The following is a 19,988-nucleotide window of genomic DNA, read 5'->3' as shown; positions in this document are numbered from 1 at the left end:
CAGCTACGGCTGCATTTTGTATTATGTGTAGGCCTACGGCAGCTACGGCTGCATTTTGTATTATGTGTAGGCCTACGGCTGCATTTTGTATTATGTGTAGACCTACGGCTGCATTTTGTATTATGTGTAGACCTACGGCTGCATTTTGTATTATGTGTAGAGCTACGGCTGCATTTTGTATTATGTGTAGACCTACGGCTGCATTTTGTATTATGTGTAGACCTACGGCTGCATTTTGTATTATGTGTAGACCTACGGCTGCATTTTGTATTATATGTAGGCCTACGGCTGCATTTTGTATTATGTGTAGACCTACGGCTGCATTTTGTATTATGTGTAGGCCTACGGCTGCATTTTGTATTATGTGTAGACCTACGGCTGCATTTTGTATTATGTGTAGGTCTACGGCTGCATTTTGTATTATGTATAGACCTACGGCTGCATTTTTTATTATGTGTAGGTCTACGGCTGCGTTTTGTATTATGTGTAGGCCTACGGCAGCTACGGCTGCATTTTGTATTATGTGTAGACCTACTGCTGCATTTTGTATTATGTGTAGGTCTAGGGCAGCTACGGCTGCATTTTGTATTATGTGTAGGCTCGGCTGACGGCTGCATTTTGTATTATGTGTAGGTCTACGGCTGCATTTTGTATTATGTGTAGGCCTACGGCTGCATTTTGTATTATGTGTAGGCCTACGGCTGCATTTTGTATTATGTGTAGGTCTACGGCTGCATTTTGTATTATGTGTAGGTCTACGGCTGCATTTTGTATTATGTGTAGGCCTACGGCTGCATTTTGTATTATGTGTAGGTCTACGGCTGCATTTTGTATTATGTGTAGGTCTACGGCTGCATTTTGTATTATGTGTAGGTCTACGGCTGCATTTTGTATTATGTGTAGGTCTACGGCTGCATTTTGTATTATGTGTAGGCCTACGGCTGCATTTTGTATTATGTGTAGGCCTACGGCTGCATTTTCTATTATGTGTAGACCTACGGCTGCATTTTGTATTATGTGTAGACCTACGGCTGCATTTTGTATAATGTGTAGACCTACTGCTGCATTTTGTATTATGTGTAGGCCTACGGCTGCATTTTGTATTATGTGCAGACCTACGGCTGCATTTTTTATTATGTGTAGGTCTACGGCTGCATTTTGTATTATGTGTAGGTCTACGGCTGCATTTTGTATTATTTGTAGACCTACGGCTGCATTGTGTATTATGTGTAGGTCTACGGCTGCATTTTGTATTATTTGTAGACCTACGGCAGCTACGGCTGCATTTTGTATTATCTGTAGGTCTACGGCTGCATTTTGTATTATGTGTAGACCTACGGCAGCTACGGCTGCATTTTGTATTATGTGTAGGCCTACGGCTGCATTTTGTATTATGTGTAGGCCTACGGCTGCATTTTGAATTATGTGTAGGGCTACGGCTGCATTTTGTATTATGCGTAGGCCTACGGCTGCTACGACTGCATTTTGTATTATGTGTAGGTCTACGGCTGCATTTTGTATTATGTGTAGGCCTACGGCTGCTACGGCTGCATTTTGTATTATGTGTAGACCTACGGCTGCATTTTGTATTATGTGTAGGTCTACGGCTGCATTTTGTATTATGTGTAGGTCTACGGCTGCTACGGCTGCATTTTGTATTAAGTGTAGGCCTACGGCTGCATTTTGTATTATGTGTAGGCCTGCGGCAGCTACGGCTGCATTTTGTATTATGTGTAGGTCTACGGCTGCATTTTGTATTATGTGTAGGTCTACGGCTGCATTTTGTATTATGTGTAGGTCTACGGCTGCATTTTGTACTATGTGTAGGCCTACGGCTGCATTTTGTATTATGTGTAGGCCTACGGCTGCATTTTGTATTATGTGTAGACCTACGGCTGCATTTTGTATTATGTGTAGACCTACGGCTGCATTTTGTATAATGTGTAGACCTACTGCTGCATTTTGTATTATGTGTAGGCCTACGGCTGCATTTTGTATTATGTGTAGGTCTACGGCTGCATTTTGTATTATTTGTAGACCTACGGCTGCATTGTGTATTATGTGTAGGCCTACGGCTGCATTTTGTATTATTTGTAGACCTACGGCAGCTACGGCTGCATTTTGTATTATCTGTAGGTCTACGGCTGCATTTTGTATTATTTGTAGGCCTACGGCTGCATTTTGTATTATGTGTAGGCCTACGGCTGCATTTTGTATTATGTGTAGGTCTACGGCTGCATTTTGTATTATGTGTAGACCTACGGCAGCTACGGCTGCATTTTGTATTATGTGTAGGCCTACGGCAGCTACGGCTGCATTTTGTATTATGTGTAGGCCTACGGCTGCATTTTGTATTATGTGTAGACCTACGGCTGCATTTTGTATTATGTGTAGACCTACGGCTGCATTTTGTATTATGTGTGGAGCTACGGCTGCATTTTGTATTATGTGTAGACCTACGGCTGCATTTTGTATTATGTGTAGACCTACGGCTGCATTTTGTATTATGTGTAGACCTACGGCTGCATTTTGTATTATATGTAGGCCTACGGCTGCATTTTGTATTATGTGTAGACCTACGGCTGCATTTTGTATTATGTGTAGGCCTACGGCTGCATTTTGTATTATGTGTAGACCTACTGCTGCATTTTGCATTATGTGTAGGTCTACGGCTGCATTTTGTATTATGTATAGACCTACGGCTGCATTTTTTATTATGTGTAGGTCTACGGCTGCGTTTTGTATTATGTGTAGGCCTACGGCAGCTACGGCTGCATTTTGTATTATGTGTAGACCTACTGCTGCATTTTGTATTATGTGTAGGTCTAGGGCAGCTACGGCTGCATTTTGTTTATGTGTAGGTCTACGGCTGCATTTTGTATTATGTGTAGACCTACGGCTGCATTTTGTATTATGTGTAGGCCTACGGCTGCATTTTGTATTATGTGTAGGCCTACGGCTGCATTTTGTATTATGTGTAGACCTACGGCTGCATTTTGTATTATGTGTAGACCTACGGCTGCATTTTGTATTATATGTAGGCCTACGGCTGCATTTTGTATTATGTGTAGACCTACGGCTGCATTTTGTATTATGTGTAGGCCTACGGCTGCATTTTGTATTATGTGTAGACCTACGGCTGCATTTTGTATTATGTGTAGGTCTACGGCTGCATTTTGTATTATGTATAGACCTACGGCTGCATTTTTTATTATGTGTAGGTCTACGGCTGCGTTTTGTATTATGTGTAGGCCTACGGCAGCTACGGCTGCATTTTGTATTATGTGTAGACCTACTGCTGCATTTTGTATTATGTGTAGGTCTAGGGCAGCTACGGCTGCATTTTGTATTATGTGTAGGTCTACGGCTGCATTTTGTATTATGTGTAGACCTACGGCTGCATTTTGTATTATGTGTAGGCCTACGGCTGCATTTTGTATTATGTGTAGGCCTACGGCTGCATTTTGTATTATGTGTAGGTCTAGGGCAGCTACGGCTGCATTTTGTATTATGTGTAGGTCTACAGCTGCATTTTGTATTATGTGTAGGCCTACGGCTGAATTTTGTATTATGTGTAGGTCTACGGCTGCATTTTGTATTATCTGTAGGCCTACGGCTGCATTTTGTATTATGTGTAGACCTACGGCTGCATTTTGTATTATGTGTAGGCCTACGGCTGCATTTTGTATTATGTGTAGGTCTACGGCTGCATTTTGTATTATGTGTAGGCCTACGGCTGCATTTTGTATTATGTGTAGGCCTACGGCAGCTACGGCTGCATTTTGTATTATGTGTAGGCCTACGGCTGCATTTTGTATTATTTGTAGTCCTATGGCTGCATTTTGTATTATGTGTAGGCCTACGGCAGCTACGGCTGCATTTTGTATTATGTGTAGGACCTACGGCTGCATTTTGTATTATGTGTAGGCTTACGGCAGCATTTTGTATTATGTGTAGGCCTACGGCTGCATTTTGAATTATGTGTAGGCCTACGGCTGCATTTTGTATTATGTGTAGGCCTACGGCTGCTACGGCTGCATTTTGTATTATGTGTAGACCTACGGCTGCATTTTGTATTATGTGTAGGTCTACGGCTGCATTTTGTATTATGTGTAGGTCTACGGCTGCTACGGCTGCATTTTGTATTAAGTGTAGGCCTACGGCTGCATTTTGTATTATGTGTAGGCCTGCGGCAGCTACGGCTGCATTTTGTATTATGTGTAGGTCTACGGCTGCATTTTGTATTATGTGTAGGTCTACGGCTGCATTTTGTATTATGTGTAGGTCTACGGCTGCATTTTGTACTATGTGTAGGCCTACGGCTGCATTTTGTATTATGTGTAGGCCTACGGCTGCATTTTGTATTATGTGTAGACCTACGGCTGCATTTTGTATTATGTGTAGACCTACGGCTGCATTTTGTATAATGTGTAGACCTACTGCTGCATTTTGTATTATGTGTAGGCCTACGGCTGCATTTTGTATTATGTGTAGACCTACGGCTGCATTTTGTATTATGGGTAGACCTACGGCTGCATTTTGTATTATGGGTAGTCCTACGGCAGCTACGGCTGCATTTTTTATTATGTGTAGGTCTACGGCTGCATTTTGTATTATGTGTAGGTCTACGGCTGCATTTTGTATTATTTGTAGACCTACGGCTGCATTGTGTATTATGTGTAGGCCTACGGCTGCATTTTGTATTATTTGTAGACCTACGGCAGCTACGGCTGCATTTTGTATTATCTGTAGGTCTACGGCTGCATTTAGTATTATTTGTAGACCTACGGCTGCATTTTGTATTATGTGTAGGCCTACGACTGCATTTTGTATTATGTGTAGGTCTACGGCTGCATTTTGAATTATGTGTAGACCTACGGCAGCTACGGCTGCATTTTGTATTATGTGTAGGCCTACGGCAGCTACGGCTGCATTTTGTATTATGTGTAGGCCTACGGCTGCATTTTGTATTATGTGTAGACCTACGGCTGCATTTTGTATTATGTGTAGACCTACGGCTGCATTTTGTATTATGTGTAGAGCTACGGCTGCATTTTGTATTATGTGTAGACCTACGGCTGCATTTTGTATTATGTGTAGACCTACGGCTGCATTTTGTATTATGTGTAGACCTACGGCTGCATTTTGTATTATATGTAGGCCTACGGCTGCATTTTGTATTATGTGTAGACCTACGGCTGCATTTTGTATTATGTGTAGGCCTACGGCTGCATTTTGTATTATGTGTAGACCTACTGCTGCATTTTGCATTATGTGTAGGTCTACGGCTGCATTTTGTATTATGTATAGACCTACGGCTGCATTTTTTATTATGTGTAGGTCTACGGCTGCGTTTTGTATTATGTGTAGGCCTACGGCAGCTACGGCTGCATTTTGTATTATGTGTAGACCTACTGCTGCATTTTGTATTATGTGTAGGTCTAGGGCAGCTACGGCTGCATTTTGTTTATGTGTAGGTCTACGGCTGCATTTTGTATTATGTGTAGACCTACGGCTGCATTTTGTATTATGTGTAGGCCTACGGCTGCATTTTGTATTATGTGTAGGCCTACGGCTGCATTTTGTATTATGTGTAGGTCTAGGGCAGCTACGGCTGCATTTTGTATTATGTGTAGGTCTACAGCTGCATTTTGTATTATGTGTAGGCCTACGGCTGAATTTTGTATTATGTGTAGGTCTACGGCTGCATTTTGTATTATCTGTAGGCCTACGGCTGCATTTTGTATTATGTGTAGACCTACGGCTGCATTTTGTATTATGTGTAGGCCTACGGCTGCATTTTGTATTATGTGTAGGTCTACGGCTGCATTTTGTATTATGTGTAGGCCTACGGCTGCATTTTGTATTATGTGTAGGCCTACGGCAGGTACGGCTGCATTTTGTATTATGTGTAGGCCTACGGCTGCATTTTGTATTATTTGTAGTCCTATGGCTGCATTTTGTATTATGTGTAGGCCTACGGCAGCTACGGCTGCATTTTGTATTATGTGTAGGCCTACGGCTGCATTTTGTATTATGTGTAGGCTTACGGCAGCATTTTGTATTATGTGTAGGCCTACGGCTGCATTTTGAATTATGTGTAGGCCTACGGCTGCATTTTGTATTATGTGTAGGCCTACGGCTGCTACGGCTGCATTTTGTATTATGTGTAGACCTACGGCTGCATTTTGTATTATGTGTAGCTCTACGGCTGCATTTTGTATTATGTGTAGGTCTACGGCTGCTACGGCTGCATTTTGTATTAAGTGTAGGCCTACCGCTGCATTTTGTATTATGTGTAGGCCTGCGGCAGCTACGGCTGCATTTTGTATTATGTGTAGGTCTACGGCTGCATTTTGTATTATGTGTAGGTCTACGGCTGCATTTTGTATTATGTGTAGGTCTACGGCTGCATTTTGTACTATGTGTAGGTCTACGGCTGCATTTTGTATTATGTGTAGGCCTACGGCTGCATTTTGTATTATGTGTAGGCCTACGGCTGCATTTTGTATTATGTGTAGACCTACGGCTGCATTTTGTATTATGTGTAGACCTACGGCTGCATTTTGTATAATGTATAGACCTACTGCTGCATTTTGTATTATGTGTAGGCCTACGGCTGCATTTTGTATTATGTGTAGACCTACGGCTGCATTTTGTATTATGGGTAGACCTACGGCTGCATTTTGTATTATGAGTAGGCCTACGGCAGCTACGGCTGCATTTTTTATTATGTGTAGGTCTACGGCTGCATTTTGTATTATGTGTAGGTCTACGGCTGCATTTTGTATTATTTGTAGACCTACGGCTGCATTGTGTATTATGTGTAGGTCTACGGCTGCATTTTGTATTATTTGTAGACCTACGGCAGCTACGGCTGCATTTTGTATTATCTGTAGGTCTACGGCTGCATTTAGTATTATTTGTAGACCTACGGCTGCATTTTGTATTATGTGTAGGCCTACGACTGCATTTTGTATTATGTGTAGGCCTACGACTGCATTTTGTATTATGTGTAGGTCTACGGCTGCATTTTGAATTATGTGTAGGCCTACGACTGCATTTTGTATTATGTGTAGGTCTACGGCTGCATTTTGAATTATGTGTAGACCTACGGCAGCTACGGCTGCATTTTGTATTATGTGTAGGCCTACGGCAGCTACGGCTGCATTTTGTATTATGTGTAGGCCTACGGCTGCATTTTGTATTATGTGTAGACCTACGGCTGCATTTTGTATTATGTGTAGACCTACGGCTGCATTTTGTATTATGTGTAGAGCTACGGCTGCATTTTGTATTATGTGTAGACCTACGGCTGCATTTTGTATTATATGTAGGCCTACGGCTGCATTTTGTATTATGTGTAGACCTACGGCTGCATTTTGTATTATGTGTAGGCCTACGGCTGCATTTTGTATTATGTGTAGACCTACGGCTGCATTTTGTATTATGTGTAGGTCTACGGCTGCATTTTGTATTATGTATAGACCTACGGCTGCATTTTTTATTATGTGTAGGTCTACGGCTGCGTTTTGTATTATGTGTAGGCCTACGGCAGCTACGGCTGCATTTTGTATTATGTGTAGACCTACTGCTGCATTTTGTATTATGTGTAGGTCTAGGGCAGCTACGGCTGCATTTTGTATTATGTGTAGGTCTACGGCTGCATTTTGTATTATGTGTAGACCTACGGCTGCATTTTGTATTATGTGTAGGCCTACGGCTGCATTTTGTATTATGTGTAGGCCTACGGCTGCATTTTGTATTATGTGTAGGTCTAGGGCAGCTACGGCTGCATTTTGTATTATGTGTAGGTCTACAGCTGCATTTTGTATTATGTGTAGGCCTACGGCCTAATTTTGTATTATGTGTAGGTCTACGGCTGCATTTTGTATTATCTGTAGGCCTACGGCTGCATTTTGTATTATGTGTAGACCTACGGCTGCATTTTGTATTATGTGTAGGCCTACGGCTGCATTTTGTATTATGTGTAGGCCTACGGCTGCATTTTGTATTATGTGTAGGCCTACGGCAGCTACGGCTGCATTTTGTATTATGTGTAGGCCTACGGCTGCATTTTGTATTATTTGTAGTCCTATGGCTGCATTTTGTATTATGTGTAGGCCTACGGCAGCTACGGCTGCATTTTTTATTATGTGTAGGCCTACGGCTGCATTTTGTATTATGTGTAGGCTTACGGCAGCATTTTGTATTATGTGTAGGCCTACGGCTGCATTTTGAATTATGTGTAGGCCTACGGCTGCATTTTGTATTATGTGTAGGCCTACGGCTGCTACGGCTGCATTTTGTATTATGTGTAGACCTACGGCTGCATTTTGTATTATGTGTAGGTCTACGGCTGCATTTTGTATTATGTGTAGGTCTACGGCTGCTACGGCTGCATTTTGTATTAAGTGTAGGCCTACGGCTGCATTTTGTATTATGTGTAGGCCTGCGGCAGCTACGGCTGCATTTTGTATTATGTGTAGGTCTACGGCTGCATTTTGTATTATGTGTAGGCCTACGGCTGCATTTTGTATTATGTGTAGGTCTACGGCTGCATTTTGTATTATGTGTAGGTCTACGGCTGCATTTTGTATTATGTGTAGGCCTACGGCTGCATTTTGTATTATGTGTAGGTCTACGGCTGCATTTTGTATTATGTGTAGGTCTACGGCTGCATTTTGTATTATGTGTAGGTCTACGGCTGCATTTTGTATTATGTGTAGGTCTACGGCTGCATTTTGTATTATGTGTAGGCCTACGGCTGCATTTTGTATTATGTGTAGGCCTACGGCTGCATTTTGTATTATGTGTAGGCCTACGGCTGCATTTTGTATTATGTGTAGACCTACGGCTGCATTTTGTATAATGTGTAGACCTACTGCTGCATTTTGTATTATGTGTAGGCCTACGGCTGCATTTTGTATTATGTGTAGACCTACGGCTGCATTTTGTATTATGGGTAGACCTACGGCTGCATTTTGTATTATGGGTAGGCCTACGGCAGCTACGGCTGCATTTTTTATTATGTGTAGGTCTACGGCTGCATTTTGTATTATGTGTAGGTCTACGGCTGCATTTTGTATTATTTGTAGACCTACGGCTGCATTGTGTATTATGTGTAGGTCTACGGCTGCATTTTGTATTATTTGTAGACCTACGGCAGCTACGGCTGCATTTTGTATTATGTGTAGACCTACGGCAGCTACGGCTGCATTTTGTATTATGTGTAGGCCTACGGCTGCATTTTGTATTATGTGTAGGCCTACGGCTGCATTTTGAATTGTGTGTAGGCCTACGGCTGCATTTTGTATTATGCGTAGGCCTACGGCTGCTACGGCTGCATTTTGTATTATGTGTAGACCTACGGCTGCATTTTGTATTATGTGTAGGTCTACGGCTGCATTTTGTATTATGTGTAGGTCTACGGCTGCTACGGCTGCATTTTGTATTATGTGTAGGCCTACGGCTGCATTTTGTATTATGTATAGGCCTACGGCAGCTACGGCTGCATTTTGTATTATGTGTAGGCCTACGGCTGCATTTTGTATTATGTGTAGGCCTACGGCAGCTACGGCTGCATTTTGTATTATGTGTAGGCCTACGGCTGCATTTTGAATTATGTGTAGGCCTACGGCTGCATTTTGTATTATGTGTAGGCCTACGGCTGCTACGGCTGCATTTTGTATTATGTGTAGACCTACGGCTGCATTTTGTATTATGTGTAGGTCTACGGCTGCATTTTGTATTATGTGTAGGTCTACGGCTGCTACGGCTGCATTTTGTATTAAGTGTAGGCCTACGGCTGCATTTTGTATTATGTGTAGGCCTGCGGCAGCTACGGCTGCATTTTGTATTATGTGTAGGTCTACGGCTGCATTTTGTATTATGTGTAGGCCTACGGCTGCATTTTGTATTATGTGTAGGTCTACGGCTGCATTTTGTATTATGTGTAGGTCTACGGCTGCATTTTGTATTATGTGTAGGCCTACGGCTGCATTTTGTATTATGTGTAGGTCTACGGCTGCATTTTGTATTATGTGTAGGTCTACGGCTGCATTTTGTATTATGTGTAGGTCTACGGCTGCATTTTGTATTATGTGTAGGTCTACGGCTGCATTTTGTATTATGTGTAGGCCTACGGCTGCATTTTGTATTATGTGTAGGCCTACGGCTGCATTTTCTATTATGTGTAGACCTACGGCTGCATTTTGTATTATGTGTAGACCTACGGCTGCATTTTGTATAATGTGTAGACCTACTGCTGCATTTTGTATTATGTGTAGGCCTACGGCTGCATTTTGTATTATGTGCAGACCTACGGCTGCATTTTTTATTATGTGTAGGTCTACGGCTGCATTTTGTATTATGTGTAGGTCTACGGCTGCATTTTGTATTATTTGTAGACCTACGGCTGCATTGTGTATTATGTGTAGGTCTACGGCTGCATTTTGTATTATTTGTAGACCTACGGCAGCTACGGCTGCATTTTGTATTATCTGTAGGTCTACGGCTGCATTTTGTATTATGTGTAGACCTACGGCAGCTACGGCTGCATTTTGTATTATGTGTAGGCCTACGGCTGCATTTTGTATTATGTGTAGGCCTACGGCTGCATTTTGAATTATGTGTAGGGCTACGGCTGCATTTTGTATTATGCGTAGGCCTACGGCTGCTACGACTGCATTTTGTATTATGTGTAGACCTACGGCTGCATTTTGTATTATGTGTAGACCTACGGCTGCATTTTGTATTATGTGTAGGTCTACGGCTGCTACGGCTGCATTTTGTATTATGTGTAGGCCTACGGCTGCATTTTGTATTATGTGTAGGCCTACGGCAGCTACGGCTGCATTTTGTATTATGTGTAGGTCTACGGCTGCATTTTGTATTATGTGTAGGCCTACGGCTGCATTTTGTATTATGTGTAGGTCTACGGCTGGATTTTGTATTATGTGTAGGTCTACGGCTGCATTTTGTATTATGTGTAGGCCTACGGCTGCATTTTGTATTATGTGTAGGCCTACGGCTGCATTTTGTATTATGTGTAGGCCTACGGCTGCATTTTGTATTATGTGTAGGTCTACGGCTGCATTTTGTATTATGTGTAGGTCTACGGCTGCATTTTGTATTATGTGTAGGTCTACGGCAGCATTTTGTATTATGTGTAGGTCTACGGCTGCATTTTGTATTATGTGTAGACCTACGGCTGCATTTTGTATTGTGTAGGCCTACGGCTGCATTTTGTATTATGTGTAGGCCTACGGCTGCATTTTGTATTATGTGTAGACCTACGGCTGCATTTTGTATTATGTGTAGACCTACGGCTGCATTTTGTATAATGTGTAGACCTACTGCTGCATTTTGTATTATGTGTAGGCCTACGGCTGCATTTTGTATTATGTGTAGACCTACGGCTGCATTTTGTATTATGGGTAGACCTACGGCTGCATTTTGTATTATGGGTAGGCCTACGGCAGCTACGGCTGCATTTTTTATTAGGTGTAGGTCTACGGCTGCATTTTGTATTATGTGTAGGTCTACGGCTGCATTTTGTATTATTTGTAGACCTACGGCTGCATTGTGTATTATGTGTAGGTCTACGGCTGCATTTTGTATTATTTGTAGACCTACGGCAGCTACGGCTGCATTTTGTATTATGTGTAGGTCTACGGCTGCATTTTGTATTATGTGTAGACCTACGGCAGCTACGGCTGCATTTTGTATTATGTGTAGGCCTACGGCTGCATTTTGTATTATGTGTAGGCCTACGGCTGCATTTTGTATTATGTGTAGACCTACGGCTGCATTTTGTATTATGTGTAGACCTACGGCTGCATTTTGTATTATGTGTAGGCCTACGGCTGCATTTTGTATTATGTGTAGGCCTACGGCTGCATTTTGTATTATGTGTAGGCCTACGGCTGCATTTTGTATTATGTGTAGGCCTACGGCTGCATTTTGTATTATGTGTAGGCCTACGGCTGCATTTTGTATTATGTGTAGACCTACGGCTGCATTTTGTATTATGTGTAGGCCTACGGCTGCATTTTGTATTATTTGTAGACCTACGGCTGCATTTTGTATTATGTGTAGGCCTACGGCTGCATTTTGTATTATGTGTAGGTCTACGGCTGCATTTTGAATTATGTGTAGACCTACGGCAGCTACGGCTGCATTTTGTATTATGTGTAGGCCTACGGCAGCTACGGCTGCATTTTGTATTATGTGTAGGCCTACGGCTGCATTTTGTATTATGTGTAGACCTACGGCTGCATTTTGTATTATGTGTAGACCTACGGCTGCATTTTGTATTATGTGTAGAGCTACGGCTGCATTTTGTATTATGTGTAGACCTACGGCTGCATTTTGTATTATGTGTAGACCTACGGCTGCATTTTGTATTATGTGTAGACCTACGGCTGCATTTTGTATTATATGTAGGCCTACGGCTGCATTTTGTATTATGTGTAGACCTACGGCTGCATTTTGTATTATGTGTAGGCCTACGGCTGCATTTTGTATTATGTGTAGACCTACGGCTGCATTTTGCATTATGTGTAGGTCTACGGCTGCATTTTGTATTATGTATAGACCTACGGCTGCATTTTTTATTATGTGTAGGTCTACGGCTGCGTTTTGTATTATGTGTAGGCCTACGGCAGCTACGGCTGCATTTTGTATTATGTGTAGACCTACTGCTGCATTTTGTATTATGTGTAGGTCTAGGGCAGCTACGGCTGCATTTTGTATTATGTTTAGGTCTACGGCTGCATTTTGTATTATGTGTAGACCTACGGCTGCATTTTGTATTATGTGTAGGCCTACGGCTGCATTTTGTATTATGTGTAGGCCTACGGCTGCATTTTGTATTATGTGTAGGTCTAGGGCAGCTACGGCTGCATTTTGTATTATGTGTAGGTCTACAGCTGCATTTTGTATTATGTGTAGGGCTACGGCTGCATTTTGTATTATGTGTAGGTCTACGGCTGCATTTTGTATTATCTGTAGGCCTACGGCTGCATTTTGTATTATGTGTAGACCTACGGCTGCATTTTGTATTATGTGTAGACCTACGGCTGCATTTTGTATTATGTGTAGGCCTACGGCTGCATTTTGTATTATGTGTAGGTCTAGGGCAGCTACGGCTGCATTTTGTATTATGTGTAGGTCTACAGCTGCATTTTGTATTATGTGTAGGCCTACGGCTGCATTTTGTATTATGTGTAGGTCTACGGCTGCATTTTGTATTATGTGTAGGTCTACGGCTGCATTTTGTATTATCTGTAGACCTACGGCTGCATTTTGTATTATGTGTAGGTCTACGGCAGCTACTGCTGCACTTTGTATTATGTGTAGGTCTACGGCTGCATTTTGTATTATGTGTAGGTCTACGGCAGCTACTGCTGCACTTTGTATTATGTGTAGGTCTACGGCTGCATTTTGTATTATGTGTAGGTCTACGGCTGCATTTTGTATTATGTGTAGGCCTACGGCTGCATTTTTTATTATGTGTAGGTCTACGGCTGCATTTTGTATTATGTGTAGGCCTACGGCTGCATTTTGTATTATGTGTAGGTCTACGGCTGCATTTTGTATTATGTGTAGGCCTACGGCAGCTACGGCTGCATTTTTGTATACACTTGTATGTCATAATGGGGTGCATATCTTTCTTGTGCCATTATACAAAACAATGGTTGTTGATGTGTAAGGCTACATTTCAAATACATTTTTGTACATTTCAACAGCAGTAGGACCAATCTACCTTGTTTTATTAGGGCTCATAAAGCAATACTAGTTGTGCCCACCCATGTATTTAAAATGTCACCTCAGGCATGTCATCCTGGAGCCGGACCTGCTCTCTCATTCTCTCCCCACCCGCAAAATGTCCGATGCATCTCGCACGTGTCTTTCCATCACACATGTAAACAACTCACTGAGCTATAGCTTGCCCACTTCATAGCAATCTGCTCAATTCTCATTGCTATCGGCACTGCATGATTGGTGGAGTGGAACGTAAAAAAAAAAAGTTTGTTTAGAACAAAAATAATGTAGGTTCCAACCCCTGCTTAATACACACCAACAGCACCAATGCACACCTAATACACATCAACAGCATTAACACACACCTAATACACATCAACAGCATTAACACACACCTAATACACATCAACAGCATGAACACACATCAACAGCATTAACACACACCTAATACACATCAACAGCATTAACACACATAAACAGCATTAACACACACCTAATACACATCAACAGCATTAACACACATCAACAGCATTAACACACACCTAATACACATCAACAGCATTAACACACATCAACAGCATTAACACACACCTAATACACATCAACAGCATTAACACACATCAACAGCATTAACACACACCTAATACACATCAACAGCATTAACACACATCAACAGCATTAACACACACCTAATACACATCAACAGCATTAACACACATAAACAGCATTAACACACACCTAATACACATCAACAGCATTAACACACACCTAATACACATATAAACAGCATTAACACACACCTAATACACATCAACAGCATTAACACACATAAACAGCATTAACACACACCTAATACACATATAAACAGCATTAACACACACCTAATACACATCAACAGCATTAACACACACCTAATACACATCAACAGCATTAACACACACCTAATATACATCAACAGCATGAACACACACCTAATAAACAATATGAACAGCCCCGAAAAGACAGGACCAGCTCCCTAATTGAGACACAGCATCCTACACATAACTAATAAAATAAATAGGCAACACATAGTTCCCCAAGAGCTCATCATCCTTGTTCCTTCCAGTTTTAAAAAGCCCTTGAAGTAGCACACCCAGGGATGGATATTAAGCTAGCTAGCTAGCCTGAGGCTAGTACTGTTCAACCGGGCTAGTAGAAAATGGACCAAACTAGCCTGCCGCCTAGAGAAATGTTGTCTTTTCAAATATCGCATGGCACAGATTTTAGACCCGGGCTAGTAAAAATGGTAGTCTACTAGCCTGGCTGGCCAGTGCCCAACATTCTTAAGTTCCATCCCTGAGCCTGCTCAGAGCACACTGCAGTCTGCACAACATACAGTCAGAGCCGAGGGAAGATGATCTGAGCAACTGAAACTGGCTGTGTGTGGGGTGCTTGCGTGCGTGCGTGTGTGCGTGCGTGCGTGCATCCTGCTATTGCAACAGAGCCAGGTCTGCGACACAAGGACTTCACAGGTGAACTAGCTGTCTCTCATCCATCCAGTGCTGGATAGCCATAGCTAGCTAACGTAGCATCCCTCTCTGTTTGAGTCAGGTGTTTGAGTAGGTTAAACTAGCTAGCTACATTCACTTGCTAAGTGAAAGTTTTTTAAAAATACAACTAAATCTCAATCTGTCTCTCTCTCTCTTTTGCTTCTCCTTAATTTAGGAATACATTAAGTTGTTCAAAACTGTTAAACTATTGTCTTTCTCTCTTTGAGTCAACTACTCACCACATTTTATGCACTGTAGTACTAGCTAGCTGTAGCTTATGCTATCAGTACTACACTATATATACAAAAGTATGTGGACACCACTTAAAATGAGTGGATTCGGCTATTTCAGACACACCCGTTGCTGGGAGGTGTATAAAATTGAGTACACAGCCATACAAACTCCATAGACAAACATTGGCAATAGAATGGTGAAGAGCTCAGTGACTTTCAACGTGGCACCATCATAGGATACCACCTTCCAAAAAAGTCAGTTCGTAAAATTTCTGCCCTGCTAGAGCTGCCCTGGTCAACTGTAAGTGCTGTTATTCTGAAGTGGAAACGTCTAGGAGCAACAACGGCTCAGCTGCGAAGTGGTAGGCCACAAAATCTCACAGGACAGGACCGCCGAGTGCTGAAGCGCTTATCGCTTAAAAATCGTCTGTCCTCGGTTGCAACACTAACTACCGAGTTCCAAACTGCCTCTGGAAGCAACATCAGAACAAGAATTGATCACCATGCGCATTGCCAAGTGTCGCTGGAGTGGTGTAAAGCTCACCGCCATTGGACTCTGGAGCAGTGGAAATGCATTCTCTGGAGTGATGAATCACATTTCACCATCTGGCTGTCCAACGGAGGATTCTGGTTTGGCGGATGCCAGGAGAACACCACCTGCCCGAATGCATAGTGCCAACTGTAAAGTTTGGTAGAGGAGGAATAACAGTCTGGGGCTGTTTTTCATGGTTTGGGCTAGGCCCCCCTTAGTAAAGGGGAATCTTAACGCTACAGAATACAATGACATTCTAGATGATTCTGTGCTTCCAACTTTGTAGCAACAGTTTAGGGAAGGCCCTTTCCTGCCCCCGTACACAAAGCGAGGTCCATGCAGAAATGGTTTGTCGAGATCAGTGTGCAAGAAATTGACTGGCCTGCACAGAGCCCTGACCTCAACCCCGTCGAACACCTTTGGGATGAATTGGAATGCCAACTGCGAGCCAGGCCTAATCGCCCAACATCAGTGCCCAACCTCACTAATGCTCTTGTGGCTGAATGGAAGCAAGTCCCCGCAGCAATGTTCCAACATCTAGTGGTAAGCCTTCCCAGAAGAGTGGAGGCTATTATAGCAGCAAAGGGGGGACCAACTCCATATTAATACCCATGATTTTGGAACAAGATTTTCGACAAGCAGGTTTCCACATACTTTTGGTCATGTAGTGTAGATTGATTCTCTGATCCTTTGATTGGGTGGACAACATGTCAGTTCATGCTGCAAGAGCTCTAATAGGTTGGAGGAAATCCTCCAGAAGTTGTCAGAATTATTGTGTAAGTCTATAGAAGGCGGTGAGAACCATGAGCCTCCTAGGTTTTATATTGAAGTCAATGTACCCAGAGGAGGACGGAAACTACTGTAGACCTTCATTGCGAAACAGTGTGTTTTAATCAATTATTTGTTGACGTGAATATATTTAGTATAGTTTTATCTAAAAAAGGATAACTTTTTGAATGTTTCACTATTTTTATCTTTATGAAATTCACTGAGGAGGATGGTCCTCCCCTTCCTCCTCTGATGAGCCTCCACTGTCACAGATATGTGACTAACATTTTGTCAACTTTAAAGACCCTGCTGCCATTTATTAAAGATAATTTTAAGGAAATCTGGGTCAGGCAGAGATTGCATGCGAGTCAGACAATGGGATTAACAGAGGGATCAGCTGACGATACCCTCCTACAGTTATCTCTGGACCTCATCACACCACATGCTGGCCGCAGGCAACAACACTTCTAGTCATATCTTACTGGTTTCATTGCAGATAGAAGAAAATTACAAATATATATAAAAATAATAATTTTACAGTCAATGCCAATATCAAACTATCATATTAGTTGTATGCACTAAAAGCATTGATAATAACAGATGAATCAATTACTTAACAACATCCGCTGAGAACTTTACTTGAGCCCCTGTGTTTCCTGGTCAGGCCACATGGTTAGGAATAACTCTATAGGGCCGGTCAGAGATTTTCAGCCTTTCTTACCTCCGGGGTAGAGAAGGGTTTTGACAAAGTGATTGACTCTGTTACTGGCCATAATATTGTGTTCTAAGACAAACGGGGAATGTTGACCTGTTTTAGATATTATTTAGAACAGCAGGAAGGAAACAGGAGGTGAGGGTCAACCTGACTGGGCTGATGACTGGGCTGGCTGGGAGGGTCAACCTGACTGGGATGATGACTGGGCTGGCTGGGAGGGTCAACCTGACTGGGATGATGACTGGGCTGGCTGGGAGGGTAAACCTGACTGGGCTGATGACTGGGCTGGCTGGAAGGGTCAACCTGACTGGGCTGATGACTGGGCTGGCTGGGAGGGTCAACCTGACTGGGCTGATGACTGGGCTGGCTGGGAGGGTCAACCTGACTGGGCTGATGACTGGGCTGGCTGGGAGGGTCAACCTGACTGGGCTGGCTGGGAGGGTCAACCTGACTGGGCTGATGACTGAGCTGGCTGGGAGGGTCAACCTGACTGGGCTGATGACTGGGCTGGCTGGGAGGGTCAACCTGACTGGGATGATGACTGGGCTAGCTGGGAGGGTCAACCTGACTGGGCTGATGACTGGGCTGGCTGGGAGGGTCAACCTGACTGGGCTGATGACTGGGCTGGCTGGGAGGGTCAACCTGACTGGGATGATGACTGGGCTGGCTGGGAGGGTCAACCTGACTGGGCTGATGACTGGGCTGGCTGGGAGGGTCAACCTGACTGGGCTGATGCCTGGGCTGGCTGGGAGGGTCAACCTGACTGGACTGCTGACTGGGCTGGCTGGGAGGGTCAACCTGACTGGGCTGATGACTGGGCTGGCTGGGAGGGTCAACCTGACTGGACTGATGCCTGGGCTGGCTGGGAGGGTCAACCTGACTGGACTGATGCCTGGGCTGGCTGGGAGGGTCAACCTGACTGGACTGCTGACTGGGCTGGCTGGGAGGGTCAACCTGACTGGGCTGATGACTGGGCTGGCTGGGAGGGTCAACCTGACTGGACTGATGCCTGGGCTGGCTGGGAGGGGAACTCAAAATGATGACAGCAACACTCTCACCTGAGACACTGTAGTGCAGCGGTGTAGAATTAGGGCAGCAACACTCTCACTTGAGACACTGTAGTGCAGCGGTGTAGAATTAGGGCAGCAACACTCTCACTTGAGACACTGTAGTGCAGCAGTGTAGAATTAGGGCAGCAACACTCTCACTTGAGACACTGTAGTGCAGCAGTGTAGAATTAGGGCAGCAACACTCTCACTTGAGACACTGTAGTGCAGCGGTTTAGAATTAGGGCAGCAACACTCTCACTTGAGACCATAGAATTAGGAATTAGAGTACTAGAATGGAAATGAACCTTCTTAAGATGGGATAAAGGTCAGCCATTTTGGTAAGGGAGTTGGTCAACCATTGTTTGCTAGTGCTGTGATAAGATATTGTGTAAAATAATACATTTGAAGAGTTTATCTGCACTGTATGTTAGCTAGCTAGCCAGACAGTTTTAGAGGAATGATCCATTCATTTTCCAAATTAACTGCTAATATGCCAACATTCCATTCAAACAATGCAGTCAATCCACAGCCATGCTCTGACTGAAATCAGTGGATGATATGACTTAGACAAGTTGTAAATGCAACAAGTACTGATATTGTATCAAATAATAGCACTCACAGCTTTAGAAGAAAACAAAAAGGAAGACATTTATGGTCTGTTTACAGATACTGTATTTTAGGGCTATTTATACAGAACAAAAAGAAATTAGGGCAGAATGCCAAAGACATGGTCAAAACAGGGCATTATTCACCCTTTGTGGAATATTAGCTCAAAGTCAGCTGACATGGTTGTTGTTAAGTCCAAAAGACTAAGCTAAAAACAATGTGCGTGTCAAACAGAAAAGGAATTGATTGGACAATAGACTGATGATAGTACAAGCATAGCAACATTCAAAAACGATACTTTGCAACCACTGCTCTTTCAATCCAGACTAGTTTGCGTGTGATGCTTCTTGGTAAATGCAGAGTCCATTTGCAGAGGAGGTGGTGACCTGACATACTGCCAAATAGAGCAAGGAGTGGGCTGGCCCTGGTTTCTTCTGACACACACAGAGCTCCTCACCTCAGGAATCAGTATCCCTATTCAGGCCAATTCAATATGTTGTGTAATATTATGCTCTTTTACACTATAATTTAACAAAATTTAACATTGGCGGTCTAAAAAACAGCCTTGAAAGCTATGGGAGGGGGAACTAAATGTCCGAAATGGCACCCTATAGGGGACTACTTTTGACCAGGGCCCTTAGACGTCAAAGTGTTGTGGTGAATATGCGACACATGAACACATGTAACAAATGTTGTCAGAGCTGTATGAAGTAGTAGTACGTACATATAATCCCTCCATACAGGCACAGGATAGTACAGTCACATACATACATTATATATATATATATA

General features: G+C 43.0%; 1 protein-coding gene across 1 annotated transcript in view; it reads right to left on the bottom strand.

The window, feature by feature from the left end:
* The window catches only part of zdhhc2 (zinc finger DHHC-type palmitoyltransferase 2), a 76,337-nt gene that overhangs the window by 55,245 nt on the left and 1,104 nt on the right, over nt 1-19,988 (bottom strand). The window lies entirely within an intron of this gene.

Source organism: Salvelinus fontinalis, chromosome 29 (genome assembly GCF_029448725.1).
Source record: "Salvelinus fontinalis isolate EN_2023a chromosome 29, ASM2944872v1, whole genome shotgun sequence".
Classification (NCBI taxonomy): Eukaryota; Metazoa; Chordata; class Actinopteri; order Salmoniformes; family Salmonidae; genus Salvelinus; species Salvelinus fontinalis.
The sequence above is the reverse complement of the archived record's forward strand: the minus strand, read 5'-3'. Positions and strand labels throughout refer to the sequence as shown.